Source organism: Phocoena sinus, chromosome 14 (genome assembly GCF_008692025.1).
Source record: "Phocoena sinus isolate mPhoSin1 chromosome 14, mPhoSin1.pri, whole genome shotgun sequence".
Taxonomy (NCBI): domain Eukaryota; kingdom Metazoa; phylum Chordata; class Mammalia; order Artiodactyla; family Phocoenidae; genus Phocoena; species Phocoena sinus.
In genome coordinates, this window is record NC_045776.1 from 21,590,485 (window position 1) to 21,610,993 (window position 20,509).

Consider the following 20,509-nt stretch of genomic DNA (forward strand, 5'->3'; position numbering starts at 1 on the left):
TTAAAAAAAAACCCAAAACTAAAATCCCCTGTCATGACGAGAGTGGTATTAAAAATCTAATTTAAAAATGTGCTCTTTTCTTCTCCACTTCCCCCACCCCCAGCGCAGGGTACTTGCAAATATGTTAATATGGAAGCATATAGTAGGCATCATCAAAGCTCCTGAGCTCTCTTTGGTTCTGCTGATTGTCACCAAAGGGATAAAGTGGGCATATAATTGATTCAGTCTTACTAACTTTATTTTCTTCAACCATATCTGGAATATAACTGTCAGATGTGGGAGCTGATGTCTCTCTACAGATAGCAACGGTGAGTGATAAAACTCTAGCTCTGTACAGAAAAGTGTGACCTCCAATTACATTAACAATGTCTTTCCAAAAAGTTGGGCGTAAAATTATTTGAGACGACTCACATTTAAGTATAATAGGGCAGGGGCTTCTTCCAGGGATCGACACATTTTTTTAATTGTAGATTTTTAAAAAATTGTAATGCACAAAAATCTTTCAATCATATAAATAACCATCCTCTAATGTACTTGTGTTACTAGAATTTTTTTTTTGTCTACATCACGGCTTCTCAAAACAAGGTTTATTTAAAAACCAGTATGTTTAAATAATTGTATACTGGAGAGATAGAAACATACTAATAAAGATCCTTAACAGGATTATTTTTACTTCTTTATGGGAAATTTTTAACTTTGAAGACTATGCAGAAATAAAGTAAAATTGTATTAAATTTTTAGAAGAGACCTAGCCAAAATTATAATTTTTTGTCTTGTTTCAGGACTCAACTAGGTAAGCCCATAATTATTTGGATATTAGAGAAAGCTGGTATAATAATACCCTGCATTTCCATCTGATGACAAGACATTGACATAAGACAATCCAACAGGGCTGTACAAACTGTTAATTGAGCAGAGCAGGAGATATTTATCTTGTTAGTTTCAGATTCATTTATTGTTCCTTGGACAAGTATGCAGACATCTGAGAACTGCAAAATTTACTTTTTTTTAATTGGGTTCAAATGATACATTGCTATCTAAATGATAATCAAAATTCCTTGATGTTATTAATAAACAAACTTTAAAAATATAACTGTGGGTTATTGATCCCATGCCAAAAATCTGTCACTGGTGTATAAATTAGCATGAACATATGATAATGCATAATTCACCATTTGCAACAGAGCTTTGTTAAAAACTTGATGAAAATTCATGAAAGAACCTTTCTAGATTAAGTTGCCCAATAAAAGTAACCAGAGGCATTCACAATGCAGAGTTAATACAGCTTTTGAAATGAGGTTTTGTGCGTTTTGTAGGGCATTTATAAGACATTTAATCTAAACAATTTTGTTAATTACTTTGAATCACGGTTGTCTACATCTTAACAACTAAATGGAAAGGAATTGAGAGGTCATCCAGTCCACTATATCCCAATGTGTGGTCCATGGACCACCTGCATCTGATTTACTTGTGAGCTTACTAAAAATTATCTTCATCCTGGCCTATTCTCAGTCTTCCAGAATCAAGACATCAGATGAGAAGCCTAGAAATCTATACCTCCTCCCAAGCAACTCAGATGCTTCCCCTGTATTGTAAAGTTGAGATTTAACCATGCAGAATCTGTACATGAGAAACTGAGGCTAAGTTTACTCAAGGTCACCAAAAACCAGCGGGGGATCTGGGACTAAAATCCATTACTACTTACTCCTAATCAAGTGTTCTTCCTCCACATTTCAGAAAACATCAAGTAAATAAGAAAGACAACAAATGATCAGTCTGTATCAATGTCATCAGAATAAACAATTGGTGGCCATGGCTAACACATGCTTATGGTGGGCCAGATCCTATTTTCAGTACTGAAATATATTAACTTATTTAATCCTCACATCAAACCTCTGATTTAGGTCCATGAGGAAACTGTGATACAAAAAGGCCAAGTACCTTGCCCTCGTGGTTGTGGGATTACTACTTTCACATATGAGATTCAACAAGGAATATCACACTTAACCTCATCTTAGCTATTTAAATAGGAGAAGGAGGTACTAATATTTTCTTGAGATGGAACACTATAAAATATCTCTGATAAAAATGTATCTTCAGGGCCTTCCCTGGTGGCGCAGTGGTTGAGAGTACGCCTGCCGATGCAGGGGACACGGGTTCGTGCCCCGGTCCGGGAAGATCCCACATGCTGTGCAGCGGCTGGGCCCGTGAGCCATGGCCACTGAGCCTGCGTGTCCGGAGCCTGTGCTCCGCAACAGGAGAGGCCACAACAGTGAGAGGCTCACGGACCGCAAAACAAAAACAAAAAGGTACCTTCAGAAGACTGATCCTCTGGAAAAACAAATTCCTCTTTGAACTATATGAATATATTTAATTTAATGACTATTCATTAATCAAGCTACAAGACATTTATACCTGAGTATATATATATATTTTTTTTTTTCCAGTTAGACTCTGTCTTCTGAAGAGTGGGTGAAATTACATGCAATGATAAAGTGGCAGTGGAGATGGGTGTTGGGTAGGTTTTCCAGATTTAGCAAATAAAAATGTGAGATGCCTAGTTAAATTCAAATCTCAGATAAATTACATATTTTTATCATGTGCATCCCAAATATTACAACATTATAATATTTCCCTATAATAAAAGTTATTTATTGTTTATCCAAATTTAACTGAGTGTCTTGTATAAGGCAACCTCAACTTGTAGAAAGTAAAAGAGGGCTTTTGAAGAGAGTGTGGTCAGACTGAGGTGGAGGCTTTACTAGGGAATTTGGTGTAAACCTTGCGCATCACATAGGCACTGCACCTGGGAAATTAGAGAGCACGAGGGATCTCTCTTTACTTGCTGTTTTATCTAATGTTGGGTTTGGCCAGCACCGCCATGGCATCTAGATCTAAACAAAAACCTGTGAACATTTATGAACAAAATAAAAATAATGTAGAAATAGTAGGACTACGTAAATGCTGATGCCGCCAGGAGTGTATCTCTAGGTAATTTTCTCTTGACCATGTAATTATCCCTGAGTAACTCAACACTCTATATAATCTTGGGCATTGCCTCATGATTGTTTAGTCATTTCATTATATCTCTCTTAGTTTCCCGACAAAGCTATCAGCTCTTTAAAAATTTGTGAATTTGTACTTTATTGTTCTTACAAAGTAAGTGTGCTGAAAATATTTATTGAATAAGACTGAGGACTGGAATTTTTTTAGACTTGATAAATAGTTTTTGCCTAAATTATTCATTTATTCATTAATTTCTAACAAATATTTATTGAGTACCACCTTAACTCTGCAATTTGCTCTGCCTGAAAAGGCAATGTGAGGATGAGAGATGGGAGCTCAGTACTAACCACTGTGAAGTTTTACGTCCTCTCTAGTCAACATAGCAAACTGTGGTTTATTAATAAACAATCCACGGGGCAAACCATTCACCTTTTCCAGTTTTAAAATCACGGTAACTTCCCTAAAGTTTATTTGTAAAATCATAACTTCCTTAAAATAATGTAACCCAGAATCCCGTATCCCCTCTCCAAAGTAACACACAGTTTATTTTATGAATGTATATTTACCACAAAAGGATGCATTTAGTTAAATCTCAAAGAAAAATACTTATAAATCAAAGATGCTTTTAAATTTTTATACAAAACCAGAGCCTCACGGTCTGAATGTACACGTACCAAGGAAGGAAAAGAATAAGGAGACTGTCTTCTAGACAAAATGAAATCCCTCTATAGAGCTTTCGGTCTGAAATATATTAGCAATTAAAACAGAGGAAAAACACATTATTTTTTTCTTAAACAGTCCCTTTTAAACTAAAAGTTTGCATACTTAAACAGAACCTGAAATTCACTTGTTAGAAAAGTAACAGCAATTTTCAAAACTGCATATAAGGTGAAATAGTTCACAGATTTCAACCACAGCAATGCAAGCCATATGCATGAGAACAATACAAACTGAAGTAACAAATGATTAGTGTGAGCCACTTTAACAAGAATGTTACAAAATGGAAAACTATTTTGATTGCCCGACCCTAACAATTACTAGGAAATTCTAACGGAAACAACTAATTGCCTGTAACCTCTCCCCCAACCCCCCAAAAAAGCACAGAAATAGAACAAAAAGTATTTTGAACCAAACCTGTAAGACCACAATGACCACAGGAGCAAAACCATGCATAAAAAGAAGTGGATCAGCAAGCAGCCGACCTCTCCAAATCAGGGAAGATGTGAGGGGTTTCATAAAGCGTGGCCTACCTACCAATTTCTTCTCGAAGGGCATTATCCACCAAGTCAGAAATCTCCAGAAAACTCTACCATTAGTATCACTCCATTTAGTCATCTACACTGGTTTTCACACAGCCACAACTGAAATGTATACGTGTTACCTGAGAAGTTTCTGTTGGGAGAATGGGCAGGGATAAGGAGGAAATGTTTTTTAAGTAAATGAACATAGAGTTATTGGCTATAGGAGTCACCACACATGCTGCAGGGTAGAGTCAGAGGATCCCTGAAGTGACCAGCCATGGAAAATCTCTTGATGATTGAGAAGTCACCTCTCAGCCCTAGGTGCTTGTAGGAGGATCACGGAGCCATAACTGTGGATACCAGCACTAGGAGTTATGCTTTGAAGGGCCTGGGACCTTACCAGCTTGGGGGCACTGGCTTTGGAAGGAACCCCTGGGTGACCTAAATCAGCTTTTGATGAAGTCAAAGAGAAGACAAATTAATGTGGCTCCAGCTTTGCCAACTCCCCTGGGATTATTCTGTTTTCTTTTTGAACTACTTGACATTCAACCAATAGCCTTTACTACTGAGATACACACAACTGGAGGAAAAGACAAGAGAGGAAGATACGGCAGGGATTTTCCTTCCCATCCTCCCGCCCAGCTCTCCTGTCATCTCTTTGTTCAGACACTTCTGTCCATCACAGTTCACTGCAAGTTCTTCATCTTCAAGCAATTTCCACTCAATTGTCAGGCCACCCCAACTGGAATGGCAATCAGCCAGATGTCAGCTCTCCTATTACCTCCATCCTCAGTTCTACATTATTCAGTCAAGGCCTGATCACAACCAAGGTGGAACCAACCAGGGCTCCTCTCTATAAACCCACAATGAACCTGAAGTAAAGCCAAAAGATTCATCACAAAGAGGCAAATGTAACCAAACCTTCGCTCTTTCTTTTTCTTATGACTATGCTTTATCTGTTCCTCCCCTGCCCTGAGTCTCACTGCAACTGACTCAGACATCCTAAGCAGTAAAGCTTAGTAAAAATGATTCAACTACTTCATGTGTCTTTTAAGATACAGTATCTGTTATTCTCCTGTATCAGCAAAATCTGCACATAAGCATCCAATCTCTGGGGTCCTTACTCCTCCGATCAGCTCCTTTTTGAAAAATTAATATAAATAAAAAAGATGCTCACTACACTGGAGTTCACATTTAACAAAGAAGTTTGCCCCTTGGGGCATGCAACACCTTACTTTATGAGCAAAACCCAGGCACTGGGAGCAGAAACCTGGGAAAGCTGCAGCCCGAGCTTTAGAAAGTCACTTGCTAACACAAGGTCGGCTCCCAATCTGGCAGAAACATTCTCGAGCTCTCCCACTCAAGCGCATTTTTCAAAGGCATGTGGAGCTAATAAATAGGAAAGTTGTCATTCAGAAAGATGTAATCATCCGAGGAGGAAACCTTTCCACATATTTTCATCTGTTACCAAAAAATATAATTAGCAAGATGGGTTTCCATCCACTTACTGAACTGTTTCAACTCAGGGGGCATGGTTAGAATTCCCCGGCCCTCATTCAGGGTCACAAATTAATTAGTACCTCAAATGCTGAGACAGGTGATTAATCTGCCTGAGAGAAGGCAAGGCAAGAAGGAGCTGTGAGCCAGCAGGCAGGGGCAGGTAGATATTTTCTAAAAAGCAGCTAAAACAAAAATGCACTGTAAGGAGTCCCATCGTTCTTCTCTCCCTTGGCTCTGTTGTCAAACATTTTCAGTTTATGAGTAAAGAATGGTTTTAATAATTGCCAGAACTGTACATTTTTCAGGCACGCACAGACACACAAGAGGCAAAAAGAGAATGAGAACTTGTATCTATCTATATATGTATATATACATATTTATACAAGCACACACACACACAGCATGCTGGGCTCTGTTCACCCACATTCAGTTACACCTCCTGCATCACACTTTTTTCTGAGACTGGTGCATTTTTTGTTTTTTGTTTTTTTTAAGAGACACTAAGGCAGAAGTATTTCAGTATGAGTCTTATGTCTACCTATCCCTCAAATGAGAATCTAAGAGCGACTAAACAAGGAGCAATGAATTAGTTCTCCTCCACAAATCTGCTTAACCCCAGCCATTGATATTTTCATTCCATGCCTTTTCACATTTCTTTTGCCTGGAAAGCACTACTCTTCCTTATAAGAGAGCTCTCCAAGTCCAAACCCTGGGTTCCATCTTTGACCTGGGAAGCCAGCCCTGCCCACTGCCAGCACATGGCAATGCTCTCATCTGCAATATCACAGACCCAGAGGGTAGATAGTCTGTCCCTTGCTCTCTCAGGCTCCTACACTCCTATCCTATGGACTCAAACCCTAACGATGATCAATCACCATTTGTATCATTGTACAGATTGCTTTCTATTTCTAGGACCGCTACATTTTTTTTCTTTCTTTTTTTTCAGTTTGAAGATCCAAGAATGTATTAGGACATTAAGTGTCATACTTTAAGGAAAAGCAACACCACAGTCTGGAATTAGAACAAAATGGGGAGAATGCAAGACTGTTCATAGCAGCACTATTCATAATAGCCAAAAACTGAAGGAAAAAAGGTCCATCGGCAAAAAAATAAATTGTGGTATAGTAATTGGAATGAATACTATGCAGCAATGAGAATGAATGGGTATCAACCACAGTCAACAGCCTGTGTGAAGGTGGACACAAAAGAAGTATGTACTATAGGATTCCATCGATATCAAGTCCCCAAATAGGCAGCTAATTTATGGTGTCAGAAGTCAGGATTGTGTTTCTCCATGGAATGGAGTTAGAAAAGTGGGTACAGTGAGGTCCTACATGTGCCAGTTACATTCTAAGTCTTGATTTGGGGGCTCATTACACCAGTGTGTTCTTTTTGAAACTTCATCGAGCAGTTTGTTTATGACATATGTACTTTTTTGTCTATGTTATGCATCAATAAAACACTTACTTAAAAAAGGAGGGGGATAAATTTGACCCAGGGAGCACATATTGGGTACTCGGTATATGATGGTGTAATATTCATTTCTAGGAATATCTTAATTAACAGGTAACTGTGTTTAGGTATCATCTGTTGAATGATGCTTGGACTATTTAAAGATTTGTCTACTAGAGATAAATCTGCTATGAACATTTTTGTACATGTTTTCCTGGGAACATGAGTTTTCATTCCTCTGGGATAAATGCATAGGATTGTATACTTGAGTTGTACGGTATTTGAATGTTTGGTTTATAAAGAAATGGTCAAACTTTTCCAAAGTGATTGTAACATTTTACATTCCCACCAGCAATGTACAAGTGATGCAATTTCTCTAAATCCTCATCAACTTTTGGAGTTGTCACTCTTTTTCTATTACAGCCATTCTTTTTTTTAATAGTTTTTTTAAATTAATTAAATTTCTTTATTTGGTTGCACTGGGTGTTAGTTGCAGCAGGCATGCTCCTTAGTTGCAGCTCGTGGGCTCCTTAGTTGTGGCTTGTGGCCTCCTTAGCTGCAGCATGTGTACTCCTTAGTTGCGGCCGGTGGGCTCCTTAGTTGCGGCATGGAAACTCTTAGTTGTGGCATGCATGTGGGATCTAGTTCCCTGACCAGGGATTGAACCCAGGCCCCCTGCACTGGGAAAATGGAGTCTTAACCACTGCGCCACCAGGGAAGTCCCTATTATAGCCATTCTGATAGGTGTGCAATGATATCATATTATGGTTTCAACTTGCATTCCCTTTATGGCTAATCATGTTGAACATCATTTCATGTACTCTTTTGCCATCTGTATATCCTCTTCAGTGAAAACTCTGTTCACATTGTTTACCCATTTTCTCACTGATTTTTCATTCCTGCTAATTTTGAGAGTTTTTTATATGTTCTAGGTCCTTTCTAAAAGATGTGGTTTGAAAATATTTTCTCCCATTCTGTAGCTTGTGTTTTCAACCTCTTCACAGGGTCTTAAATAGAGCAAAAGTTTTAAGTTTTGAAGAGGTCCCATTTAATCTTTTTTTTCCATTTACAAATTATTCTTTTAGTGTATAAGAACCCTTTGCCTATTTTTAGATCTTAGAGATTTTATCATATTTTAAACTTTTTTTAATTTTATAATTTATATATAAGTGTATGATCTATTTTCAGTTTATTTTTGTATAAGATGTAAGGTTAAGGTAGAAGCTCTTTTTATTCTCTCCATGGGTGCATAATTGCTCCAGCACCATTTGTTACAAAGGCTATCTTTCGTCCATTGAATTGGTTTTGTACCTTTGTCAAAAATTGATTGAGCATATTTATGGAAGTTTACTTCTGGGTTCTCTATTCTGTTCCATGTTCTATCTGTCTATCCTTCTGCCAAAACCACATTGTTTTGACTGAGTATTTTTGTGTGTTAGTTCATGAGAGATATTGATCATCAATTTCCTCTTTTTTCCTTCCTTCCTTTTTTTAAAAAACTATTTTTCTGATTTGGGTTTCAGGGCAATCCTGGCTTCATACAGTGAGTTGGGAAATGGAAATATTCTCTCCTCTTCTGTTTTCTGGCAGAGATTGTGTAACTGTTGTATATTTTTATAATATATTAGCACATTGTAAATAAAGAGACATAGATTGGGGTTTATGTTCAAACGTTTTCACTGATGGGGTTCAGGGTCACTAAAGTTTAAACACTAGATATGTCAACAGTTCTACTTTTTTTTGATCAAATGACTTATTTTGTTTAGCTTTGTTCTTCTTACATTCCATTTGAATGATAATGAACCAATTATGTTTGTATTTCTCTTCTCATGCCATGAAAATTTGAGAGGCATATGGAAAATTATACTGAGTTGACAACATACTCATTAAATAAGAAGAAGCAACAGACTTAAAAAAGGTACACAACTCACATTTTAAGGAAACAAATCAACAGTCTCATGCATAAAAATAAAACAAATTATATTTCCAAGTCTCTAACCTAGTGGTTTTCAACTGGGGACAATTTTTATCCTCCACAGGGGACGCTTTGCAACGTCTAGAGACAATTTTTTGTTGTCACAACTGAGGGTTGTATATTCTGCTGGCATCTAGTGGGTAGAGGCCAGGGATGCCATTACATATTCTACAATGCACAAAACATCACTCTGCAAGAAAGCATTATCTGGCCCTAAATATCAATAATGCTGAGGTTGAAAAGACCTGGCTTTAAGCAATCCTGAATCTAACAAATTCCAAAATATGACTTCATATATATAAATAGAGATATGAAGTCATGTTTTTGAATTACAGATTTTTATACATATACACGTATATGTGTACATTTGGGCACACATACACATAATTTTAGTGACAATAAACAGATACCCTATATTGCTGTGAAAAGAGTTCTACTCTGAGGAAAATTTTCTTCAAGGGATAAAAAAATGTTTTTAAAGTCTGAACTATCTTGTGGAAGTAAGCAGTTAGTCTGAGAAACCCAGAAAGAAATAAAGCAATAGGACCAAGTGACAACCATAGATTTTAAAGGCAAAACATGGTGAAAAAATATGTGTGTCCTTTGGGTTACTTCTTGCCATACTGACCTCCTCCTGCAGCACCTCTCTGTTAAGCAAAATGAAAGAAACTTCAAGGAACTTTTGCCAACTGAGAAGTCAACAGGGAACCAAGGAGTAGAGTCTAACAACCAGAACAATGTATGGAGGAAGAAGCCCTACTTTTAGAGCCAGAAGTCCTTGACTTGGGTTTTGATCCTCTCGTTTACTAGTTGTTGATCATGTCCTTCATCTATAAAACAAATTTATTGATAAAATAAAATTTCAAATCATACCTACTTTCTATAATGGGAAAGAAATATTTATCTTGCAGGCTTGTTTGGAGAATAAATAAGAATATAATGGCATGGTGCTTAATATAAGCACTGGGAACAATGAGAAGAGCTTTACACAGATATGAACTCATACACCCCCTTGAGGTGGATATTACTATTAACCCCACTTGAAAGAGGAGCAAACTGAATCACAGAGAGATTAAGTTTTAGGTCCAAGATCACACTGCTAATAAGTGATGGATCCAGGATGGAAACCCAAGAAGTTGCGTTCCAGGGTCTAGGAAGCCACACTGCCAAACACACAAGCAAATGTAAGATATTAGTATGATGTGAGGAAAAAAAATCAAACCTTCCATTATTATCCCTTTCTTTCCAAGCTACCATCATGCATCCCTTGGATAACTACAATAGCTTCTTAACTGATTTTCCTGCTTCCACCTTGTTCCACCTACAGACTTTCAACCCAGACCAGCAAGAGTGGTCCTTTCAAAACATAAGTCAGATCAGGTTACTCTTCTGCCCAAATCCAGCAATGGCTTTTCATTATCTTTAGAAGACAAAAGAAAATTCTTACCAGGCCCACAAAGATCAATACTTTCTACTCTTGGCTCCCTTTCCATTCCTATATACCATCTTCATGTCTTCACTCTACTCTGACCACACAGACTTTCCTACTATTTTTTTTTTTTTTAAGATTTTTTTTTTGACGTGGACCATTTTTTTAAGTCTTTATTGTATCTGTTCCAATATTGCTTCTGTTTCATGTTTTGGTTTTTTGGCCATGAGGCATGTGGGATCTTAGCTCCCTGACCAGGGATCAAACCTTCAACCCCTGCATTGGAAGGCGAAATTTTAACCACTGGACTGCCAGGGAAGTCCCCCTACTATTTCTTGAATGGATCCAAATATTATTTCAGAGTCTTTAAGGGTTTTTTTTTTTTTCTTCTCATCCTGAGCACTTTTTTTCAAGTACCATGCATAAAAGAGGTCAACCCTGACCTTCTCATTCAAAACAGTAAAACACTGTCAATCTCTACCCCTTTCCACTGCTTTATTATTTTTATAGCATTTGTCATGTTTATTATCTGTATCCTTCACTAGGATGGACACTCCAAAAGGACAGGGCTTCTGTCTGTGATGTTCACCACTGAATTCTCAGTGCCTACAATTTTATCTGGCACGTAGTAGGTGATCGATAAATACAACAATAAATTCTAAGTGTGTGACACCAGTAAAAATAAAAATCTAATAGAAAAATATAAGTACCTAATTATAATTAAAATTTTAAATCCAGAAATGTTTTATCATGCCTGAAAACTCACTAAATGAGCAAAGAAAGTACGTCAGTGAGCGAGAAGTTAAAGGTAGGGTTCTGGGGTTCAGCCCTTCTATTAATATGTAATCACGTGATTATGGAGGAAGGAAGACAGGAAGTAATGGCTAAATTTGTTAGTGGTATTCAAGTGAGATAATTCCCCCAGTAAAAACGTGAGAGCTATTGAGGAAGTCCAGGTGGAGGACTGGACCACAAGAATGGCAGATGCAGCTACACAAGGCTATGATTAAGGAACCAAAAGAACAAAATAGCACAACACTTTTACAGTTGGAAGAGTGATTTCTAAGCCCTGAATCTATTACATATATTCTCATAATGCTAGCCACACTCACCCTAAGGAGGTCATCAGCTTCTTTAAAGTAAATTAAGTTAAATTAAAATGAACTAAAAATTAAATAAAATTGAAGATTAGTTTCTCAGTCATTCACTACTCACATTTCAAGCGCTCAATAGCCACATATGGCCAGTGGCTACTGTCTTGCACCGTACAGACCTAGACTATATCCCTGCTTAATTAACATGTTTAAGCATTTCAGGGCTCACTGTGTAAAGTAGCATCTTATTTCCTAGAAAAGTTCTCATTTCAAACTTCAAGGAGAAATTTTCTGCACTAGTATCCAATGATTAGGTACATTTTTTCCCTCTTTATGAATGCTTTCAAAGTTTTTGATTATATCATCTCTATGTCTTCACATTTCCTGAATATAAATCCTTAATCTTTTAAAGTAAATTTACTTATGAAATCACCTTATATCCCCAATCGAGTTATTATTCTCTGGACCTTCTCCAGCCTTTTTCACACCTTTTATTTCTTTTAGCGATCAAACCTGACAAGAATATTTTAAGTGTGGCCCAACATTTTTTTAGTATAAACGTGTAATCTAAAATTATACATATCTAAAGAAAGGATTTTGATCTATATGAGATAGCAAAGGTCTACCTGGGGACACGTTGATAGACAAAAGGCATAATTTGGGGGCTGGCTTCACTTTTGCACTCCTTGCTGGGAACATAGGAGATATAATAATTTACCACTTTGCCACTAACTAAATCGGCAACTGATAGGCTAAGTCTGGCAAGAGAAAGCACTGTCTCATTGGAAGTTTTTTTACAGGACTAACTACGTACCTCTGACTTTGCTTCAGTCATTATACTATTCAATATCTCATCTATGTGTATTCTATACACATGAAGAATGCAAATGCTTAATATGTTCATGGTCAAAAGCCTTTTACACCAACCTTCAGGGCAATCATTCCTCCACCAATACACACACAAGCACTGCGTTAATATATTTGACTCTGAGAAATTTGAAATGATTAGGAAATTAACATAGAGTGGTATTCACCAAACATTGATTCCTTTGACAGAAATTAATTAGTTCAACCTGATTGGCTCACTCTAATAGTAGTAATAATAAGAAGAAGCCAAATAAAGCCCAACAGAGAATAAGACTCCTAGGAAAGGATATGTGATTCCTACCAGGCTATAAAGGATTAGCATCTTACCTCGAGTTAACAAACAGCCTTGCTGTATTCGTTTTCTTTAACTATTTGGTGTCCATTTTGAATCTTGCAATATATTATCTCTGGATTGATTCAATAGCTCACTTTTAGGAGTTCATTTTATGTCCACCTTTTTCTCTTTAATCAATACAATCCATCACCAATTTGAACTCTAAATGCAATTATCTAAAATATCAATGATGTACAGGTAACAATTGTCACTTTAAATTCCCATATAACTTATAGTATTAATAATCATCCTTCAAAAACTTTCTTGAAATGGAGAAAGAATTACATCTATGACCAGCAGTGACAGTAAAGATAATAAAATGGCAATACCCAATAATTATGGTTCCATTAATAGTAATGCTGAATCTACCTCTTGGTAAGAAAGACACTGTATATTTCCAGAGAGAGAGAGAGAGAGAGAGAGAGAGAGAGAGAGAGGAGGTTTATAGACTTAAATGCAGATTTTTAGAGAAAAAAATCATATAACATTAACTATAGTGACTAATATTGAAGTATTATAGACAAACACCTTGGGTTTAATAATTTTTTTAATATCAGACAATAGATATTGCTTTATTTGTCCTGAGAACCTACAGCCAGAATCTACTACAAAGGAAATGATCATAATGCAAGCTAATCATTTGTATGGGCATTTTAAGTGTTTTGTACCTTTTATTTATTACTATAGTCTGAACAGTTAAACCCTATTATAGCATGAATCACGTTTATGTGCGTTTGGATGTTCCACAAGTCAATCCCAAATAGTTAAAAATAAGTTAATAGATTATAAATCTTATGCACTAAACAAAGGCTTTTATACCAAATTGTGGACATTAAAACAGTATTCCATTACAGTGGGATATTTCCAAATTTTAGCTTTGTTAATTAGTCCTAAAAATGTGCTACCCAATCTAGAATTATGCAAAATAATTCAACCATCAAATTACAATTATCGAGAATCAAAGCTGCAAAACAAAGGGGAAAACAAATATTATCCTAATACCCTTCCTATGGGAATTTGGTATTGTATAGGAAATAAAAAATGAAAATGCTATAATCACATTAATAAATTCTCACTTTTCTTAACCCTGGCAGGCAGCTCTGTTAACATGGTAACATGTGTGAATGTATTTCCTCACCACCAAAAGAAGTATTTCAATGAAATTTGCAGATTTTTATAAATTACCTTTTTAGCAAACTGATATGATTAACAAATATTTCAAAAATATCACATCTATTTCAGAATTTCTTTGGAAAAAAACAATGACTTTTTAGCAGGATCAGATGTGCCCAAGAAGGGTAAGTGGTCACCCTTCCAATTTTCATTTCATTATTTTTATAATTTTAATTTTCAAAAGTAAATCCAAGACAAATAATGTGTCTACAAAACAGACAAAATACAAGTCTTGTCTATCTTCATCTTTCAGCCTGGACTCAATACTACGATGTATTTAGGATAGGATAAAGGGGAAAATCCACCAACTTTCCTTAATCATGACACCAACTATTCTTTGTTATTCCTCCAGAGATTAGAAAGAAATTAAAAAATCTAAATTTTTACTCATATTCTCTCTATAAAATTTCTTTCATGCCCTTTTTTTAAGATTCAATCTTTTCTTTAAATACACATTTTGTTCTTTAAAATATATATGTATTGGAGAATAAAAGCCTAAGAGAGATCAGGAAATGGGAAATTCTTTTACCTTCTGTCTCAATTTACCTATTAGTAAAATTGTGGAGATAAATTACCTTCCTTAACTCATGGGATTTTCTAAAAATCCAGTTAGATATGAATATTATTTAAAAAGCATAGACCACAGACCATTAAATGAGGGTATCTTAAGATGAAAACTGAACAGAACACTGTTGAAAATCAGATAGAGACAAGTCAGAAACCAGCTGAAACCATACATTTCAAGAAATTTAATTTGCTCAAGTTCACCTCTTAGGGAAAGTTAATATATAATTATATTAGATATATTAGATATATATATATAATTATAATATATAATTATATATAACATATATCTCTTTTCTTTCTGCTCCCTTCTCTTTCCCCTGCAGACTATGTTAAAACTCCTGAGAATTTTTAGTTGCATCTTGAAAAAAATTTTAGGAGTGTGTCATTCTGAGCATGTCTGGGATCATTTCAAATTCTTTAAAAATATGCAAAAAAATAAGGCGAATGTTCAACAGTAGTTATTTATAAGGTGCCCACGGTATATGTCGGGATAGATGGTGCTACTTTTTTCTGAATCGTAATTGTCAAGACAGCAACAGACACTGGGATTTAGGTAGAGAGCTAGAGAAGCAGGCTGCCATCACCTGAGGCCAACCGGGCCCCCCGGTGGAAAAATGTAGGAGAATGGGGATGCATGGAAGAGGAAGAAGCAGGAGGGCGGGTGGTAGCTCCCTCTGCGTATGAGCTCTTTCTGGTTTTGAGATATCCACTCACTGCTACTGCTTAGTTCACTTTGCTCCACAACTCCCAACAGACTTTGGATTCATGAAATTGAGTCAGCCCAAGCAAGGGGTTTAATGGGGACCAGGGATCCCAAGCAAGCCGGAATGACTCTGAGGAAAGACCCCAGAGGCTCTGTGCTTCACTTCTCTAATTTACCTGTTTACTGAATGCCTACTCCACAGTCCTTCATGCATTGGACATAGGAGTCATAAAAGGTAAAGAGACTTGCTTCCTGCTCTCTCTAGGAATTCAGAGCGGTGGTGGGACCCTACAATGAAATATCTGTCAGTCACTGTTTACCAGGGGTTCCCAGCCATCCAGCCATCTCTACCCTCCTACTTTGTTTGCTCTGATCCTCTCCCATTCAGGCTGCCAGATTCAAGGGCTGCATTAGGCTCAAAGAAGAATCAAAGAATAAAGTTGTAAAATTCTTGGCTTTTATTGGATGGAGGAGAGGAGGAGCTTGGTCCAGATAAAGGGCAGAATATTAGACAAATAAATGATGCAGGCTGCCAGCAATCACCACCGCCCCCATCCTGCCCCTGCAAGTCGTAGGGAAAGATCCTCTGAACTGGAGGTGGGGAGGGGTGGGAAAGAGAGGTGAACAAGAAAATTAGACCTCGGAGACTGAAGGGAGTGGCAGAGTCTCTCCATTTACATCTAGAAATTTGAGAGTAGAGAGTGTTTTTATCCTGCTTCCCGCCTGAAACATTCACAGCATACACATCCCTAAAGAGCTCCCCATTTCCCCCTGGCACAGAAGGCTCACTAGAGTCACCTGTAAAGAATGTCTAGGCAGATCCATTTAACACAGCTTCCACAGGTAACCTGAATACCCGACAGGGCTCAGGAAGCAGCCAAATACCTTCTTCCAGCGCCTGTGAGGGGCATCAATGAGACACCAACCAAACACGTGAACCAAGAGGCTCCTTTTGATGAAAATGGGGACGTTGCAATTGAAAGAGGCATGAATGGGGTGCGTAAGTTCAGATGAGCACACAGTGACCTCCGATGTCAGCAGGGAGGGGTAACAGAAGCCAAGGACAGATGGACAGATGGTCATCTCAGCAGATGGGAGCATGGAAAGACCTCTCTCAATGCTCCACAGGGATGTGAAATAAACTGAACTCAGGTCCATGTACTCCAAGGACAAACACATGCTTTTCTAATATATATTTATGCCTATTTCTGCTCTCATGGATGTTTGAGTCCAGAGATGATTTCGATATAGCACAACAAAGACACTCTTCTGCTTAGCCTACTTTTTAAGCATGCTTAGATCAGCAACGTAACACACCTGTAAGAAGGGCAACCCTGAATCCCACTTTGCCTAAAACAGGTGCATTGTGATGACCTTTCACTCTGGAAAGTATTCCAGCTTGGAAGACAAATCATATAGTTGTCCAACCTCTAATTCCTTTTGCTTTTTTTTTTGTCTTACTAATGGAGTATTTCACTTTGGTATCAAACAGACATGATTTTAAGATGTCACCATGATTGTTCATATTTTTATTTAAAAGGGGAAAATATACAAGCAAATAAAAGAATTGCCTCCCCGATTTGATTTGGCCCTTCAGCCTCTTCGGGTGAAACAGGTCCCTCTAAAAAGCACAGTAGCTAAATATGGTGGCTTGTTTTGCTGAATCAAAATTCCAAATGGCTAATGTATGACAAATATATGACAAAGGCAAACATTAGCAGGACAGCACAAACTAAACGATGCAAACAGAAGGAACTGCAAAAAAAATTGTTTTGAAATATTTGGAAATTCTCCCAGGATGTCACTGAATTCACTCCCGCATCCGATTCTGAATGCCAAATATATACAGTATGAACTCCTGCCTTGGGGCTTTTAGAATATCCCGGAAGAATTATGTAGGTTACTGACTTGTGCTGTGTAGGCAGAAAGACAGACTTTGCATGTGGCAGGGCAATAAAGCGAGTATTTGTCAGCTTCCAAATTGGAACCAACGATGAACTGGCTATTTGCAACACTGCTCTTTCTACAAGAATGATGCCAGCATCCTTTACTCCTATATAATGGATGGATCAATTCTAGATGTGTAATGGCCCAGTATATTTTATCATCATATCATCTTATAACAATAAGAAAATTTACATCAAAAACTCTCCTAACAGACAAGGATATCCTCCACTCCCGTTCCTTAAAAAGAGCATACTTGGAAAATTACACTTTTTTTTTTTTTTTTTTTACTGAAGTATAGTTGATTTACAATGTTGTGTTAGTGCAAATTTTTAAAAGTGTTTATAATCAAGGAAATTTCAGGATGCACAGGTCCATGGGAAAGAATGGTCGTGATGAACTTCCACACCAAGGAAATAAAAATAGTTTAGATGTTCTTATTGATAACTCATATTCTTTGAGATATAGTCGATATTCTTATTCCTACAGGAGTGAACTGAATATTTTCTCCTTCTTTATTTACCCTGATATTCCTCTTCCAGATTGCAATTTAATTCTAACTTGCCAAAACAAAAAGTCTGAGAGCCAAGTTATCCATTGGAATGTCTGTAGAATAAAGCTTTACACAATATCATGTATAAAAATCAAGCTCTTGAAGTGTTATATTTTCTAAACGTACATGAAAACACAGAGCTGTGAGTCAGGATCTCAGAGCTCTTCCCATTTAGAACTGTTGAGCCATTCCCTTTGACTCCAAGAATCGGTACATGTGCAGGCAACTTTTAATGTCTCTTCCTTCTTTACAGACTGTAAATCTTGGAAAGGCAACATTCACATCTTTAATTTTAATTGTTCCATCCATATACTCAAGATAACTTGGGCTGCCTCAAGATAAAGAGAAACCGTGTATAAAGCAACTGGTCCCTAATAGATGAACACAAGTTAGTCAGTTTTCCATCATATGTTCTAGAAGAAGAAACAATTTATAACATTACCTTAAGCACAATGAAAAAGGAGAAATACCCACCAAGAAATTTTGATAGCAACATATTATAGAGAAAATAAAAGGGGACCCAGAGATGATAAACATGGGTTTAAAATCTGGCCCCTCCATTCTCAAGTGCCCTTGTTGGGCGTGCTACTTCTGCTCTCTGCAACTCAGTTTCTTCATCGGTTGAGAAGTCAGCTGCCATCACCAGGAACCCTCCTAACACTGATACTCCACAATTCCATCTGTTCTTCCTTTCCCAAATAGCAATTCAGAAGACTGAAATTCCGCTTGATAGCTCTTCTCTTTTTTTACGTTACCTTTTGTGGCATAAACTTCTGCTTAAGAGAGACGACATAAAGGCATTCAGTTGTGTGTGACACACGCATATAAGGTGTGTTTAGAGGTTCATGCTGGAAACTGGTAAAGAGAAAGTAATTGGACTTGGGGGGCTGCAGTAAATTGATTCTGGCATGCCATTTGTTGCACAATTTACTGTACACCAATTCTTTGCAGATACCTGCTCCATCTTTAATAAGAGTGTGCTGAGAGTCTTTAGGAATAAGGAGGGCTACTGCTTCTCATTTCAGCAATCATGTGTAAACCCATGCACTTGGCTGAACGGGAACTGAGGAAATATCCCTAATACAAAATTACCAACGTGCAACGATTTCAAATAGAGAAGCTCTCACTAAGAGATCACTGTTTTTCCCCTTCCTCTCAACGTTACACGGTTATTTGGTGGAATCTGTGACACAGAACCAGTGGGCATTGCCGTATTTTTAATGCTCCTACTTTGGATACTCAAAATAATAATGACAACAGTCAGAAAACACTGATCATCTAATACATGCCTGTGTCAATTACTTTAAGTGCTTTGTATATGTTTCCCAATGATTTCAATTCCCTAGGGAAATGAATGTTTTATCCCCATTTCAGAGCTAAGAAAACTGAGGATCTAAGTCACTTGCTTAAGATCACACAACTGCGAAATATTCTTATCCTCTCTTGCTGCAGACGGATTAAACAAAAAAATTCTATAAATCATAAGAGAGATTTTGAAACAGTGTTCCAGAGCTCTAGTATTAAAGAAATGTTATTCAAGTTCATGTATGATCGTTTTAAATAACACAAGTTAATTTACTAAAGAACTGTACTCATCTGAAGTTTCTGCATGGAAAGACAAGACAGGGAGAAAATAGCCACGAAACCGATCTGGAGGAAAAACAGGCAGTTATCAGCGCCAAAATAACTGCACAACAAAGGAAGCTTGTCCCACACTGCCTGCAATGAGTATTACAATAGCTCTAATTTGTTTCGCTTTTATTTATGCCAAATTAAATCCTACAGGACTGCTACTTTACATACTGGTAAATCCAGAATGAATGAAACACCAAGAGATGAATTCCTCCGTGAGAGATCACTGCTTCTGGATGCTAAACCCTTCTGCTCAAAGTGTTTCTGTTCAGAGTCTTCATTTGCCATTCACGAATTCTCTGCATGCATCCTTTCACCCCTGGCTCAGTGCTGCATTGTTTGCAGGCATTTTACAAGAGCTCACCTCGAGCAGGAAATGCAGGGCGCAGCCACTTTGTGGTGAATGTTCGTAACATGTCAAGAACACCTGGCCCCTGTCACCTGAATTTCTACTTGGTGTGAGCAGAAAACCTAGTCACAATTATGTTTCCAGAATAGAACTGCACGCCTAAAGCCATACGGAAGCAGCGACCCTAGCCCCAGCTGGACATATGGAGGGAATGAAAGAGTGGAGGCACAGAAAGTTAATTCCTGTCAATTTCAGCCAAAAGGCAGCAAAACAGATGAGATAATATATAGGATTTATTCCTAAGCCATTCACTCTTCCCTCAGGCTTTAAATCATGATTGTGACATAGATAACCCTTGAGAATGATTTATGGGGACCCTCCCCGAGACCTCATCTGTTTGTACCATGAGCCACTAATGCAAACATTTCCAAAGCAAGTGAGGGAAGCTCTGTGTTAAGAGTCATTAAAAAGGGACTGGGCAAAACACTAGAAAATATACAGCAGGGAACAATACAGAACGGCTCCCTAGAGAATCAACTCACTGTGACCTAATATTTAAGATTGATAGTCAACAAAGTTGAAACATTAATAGTAAATAAAATGCACTGAAAGGTCTTTGTTAAGCAAGGACCTTGTGTTAATGATGGCTGCCAAATAGGTATCTGAAGGAGGGGGGCCGTGCATGGAGTA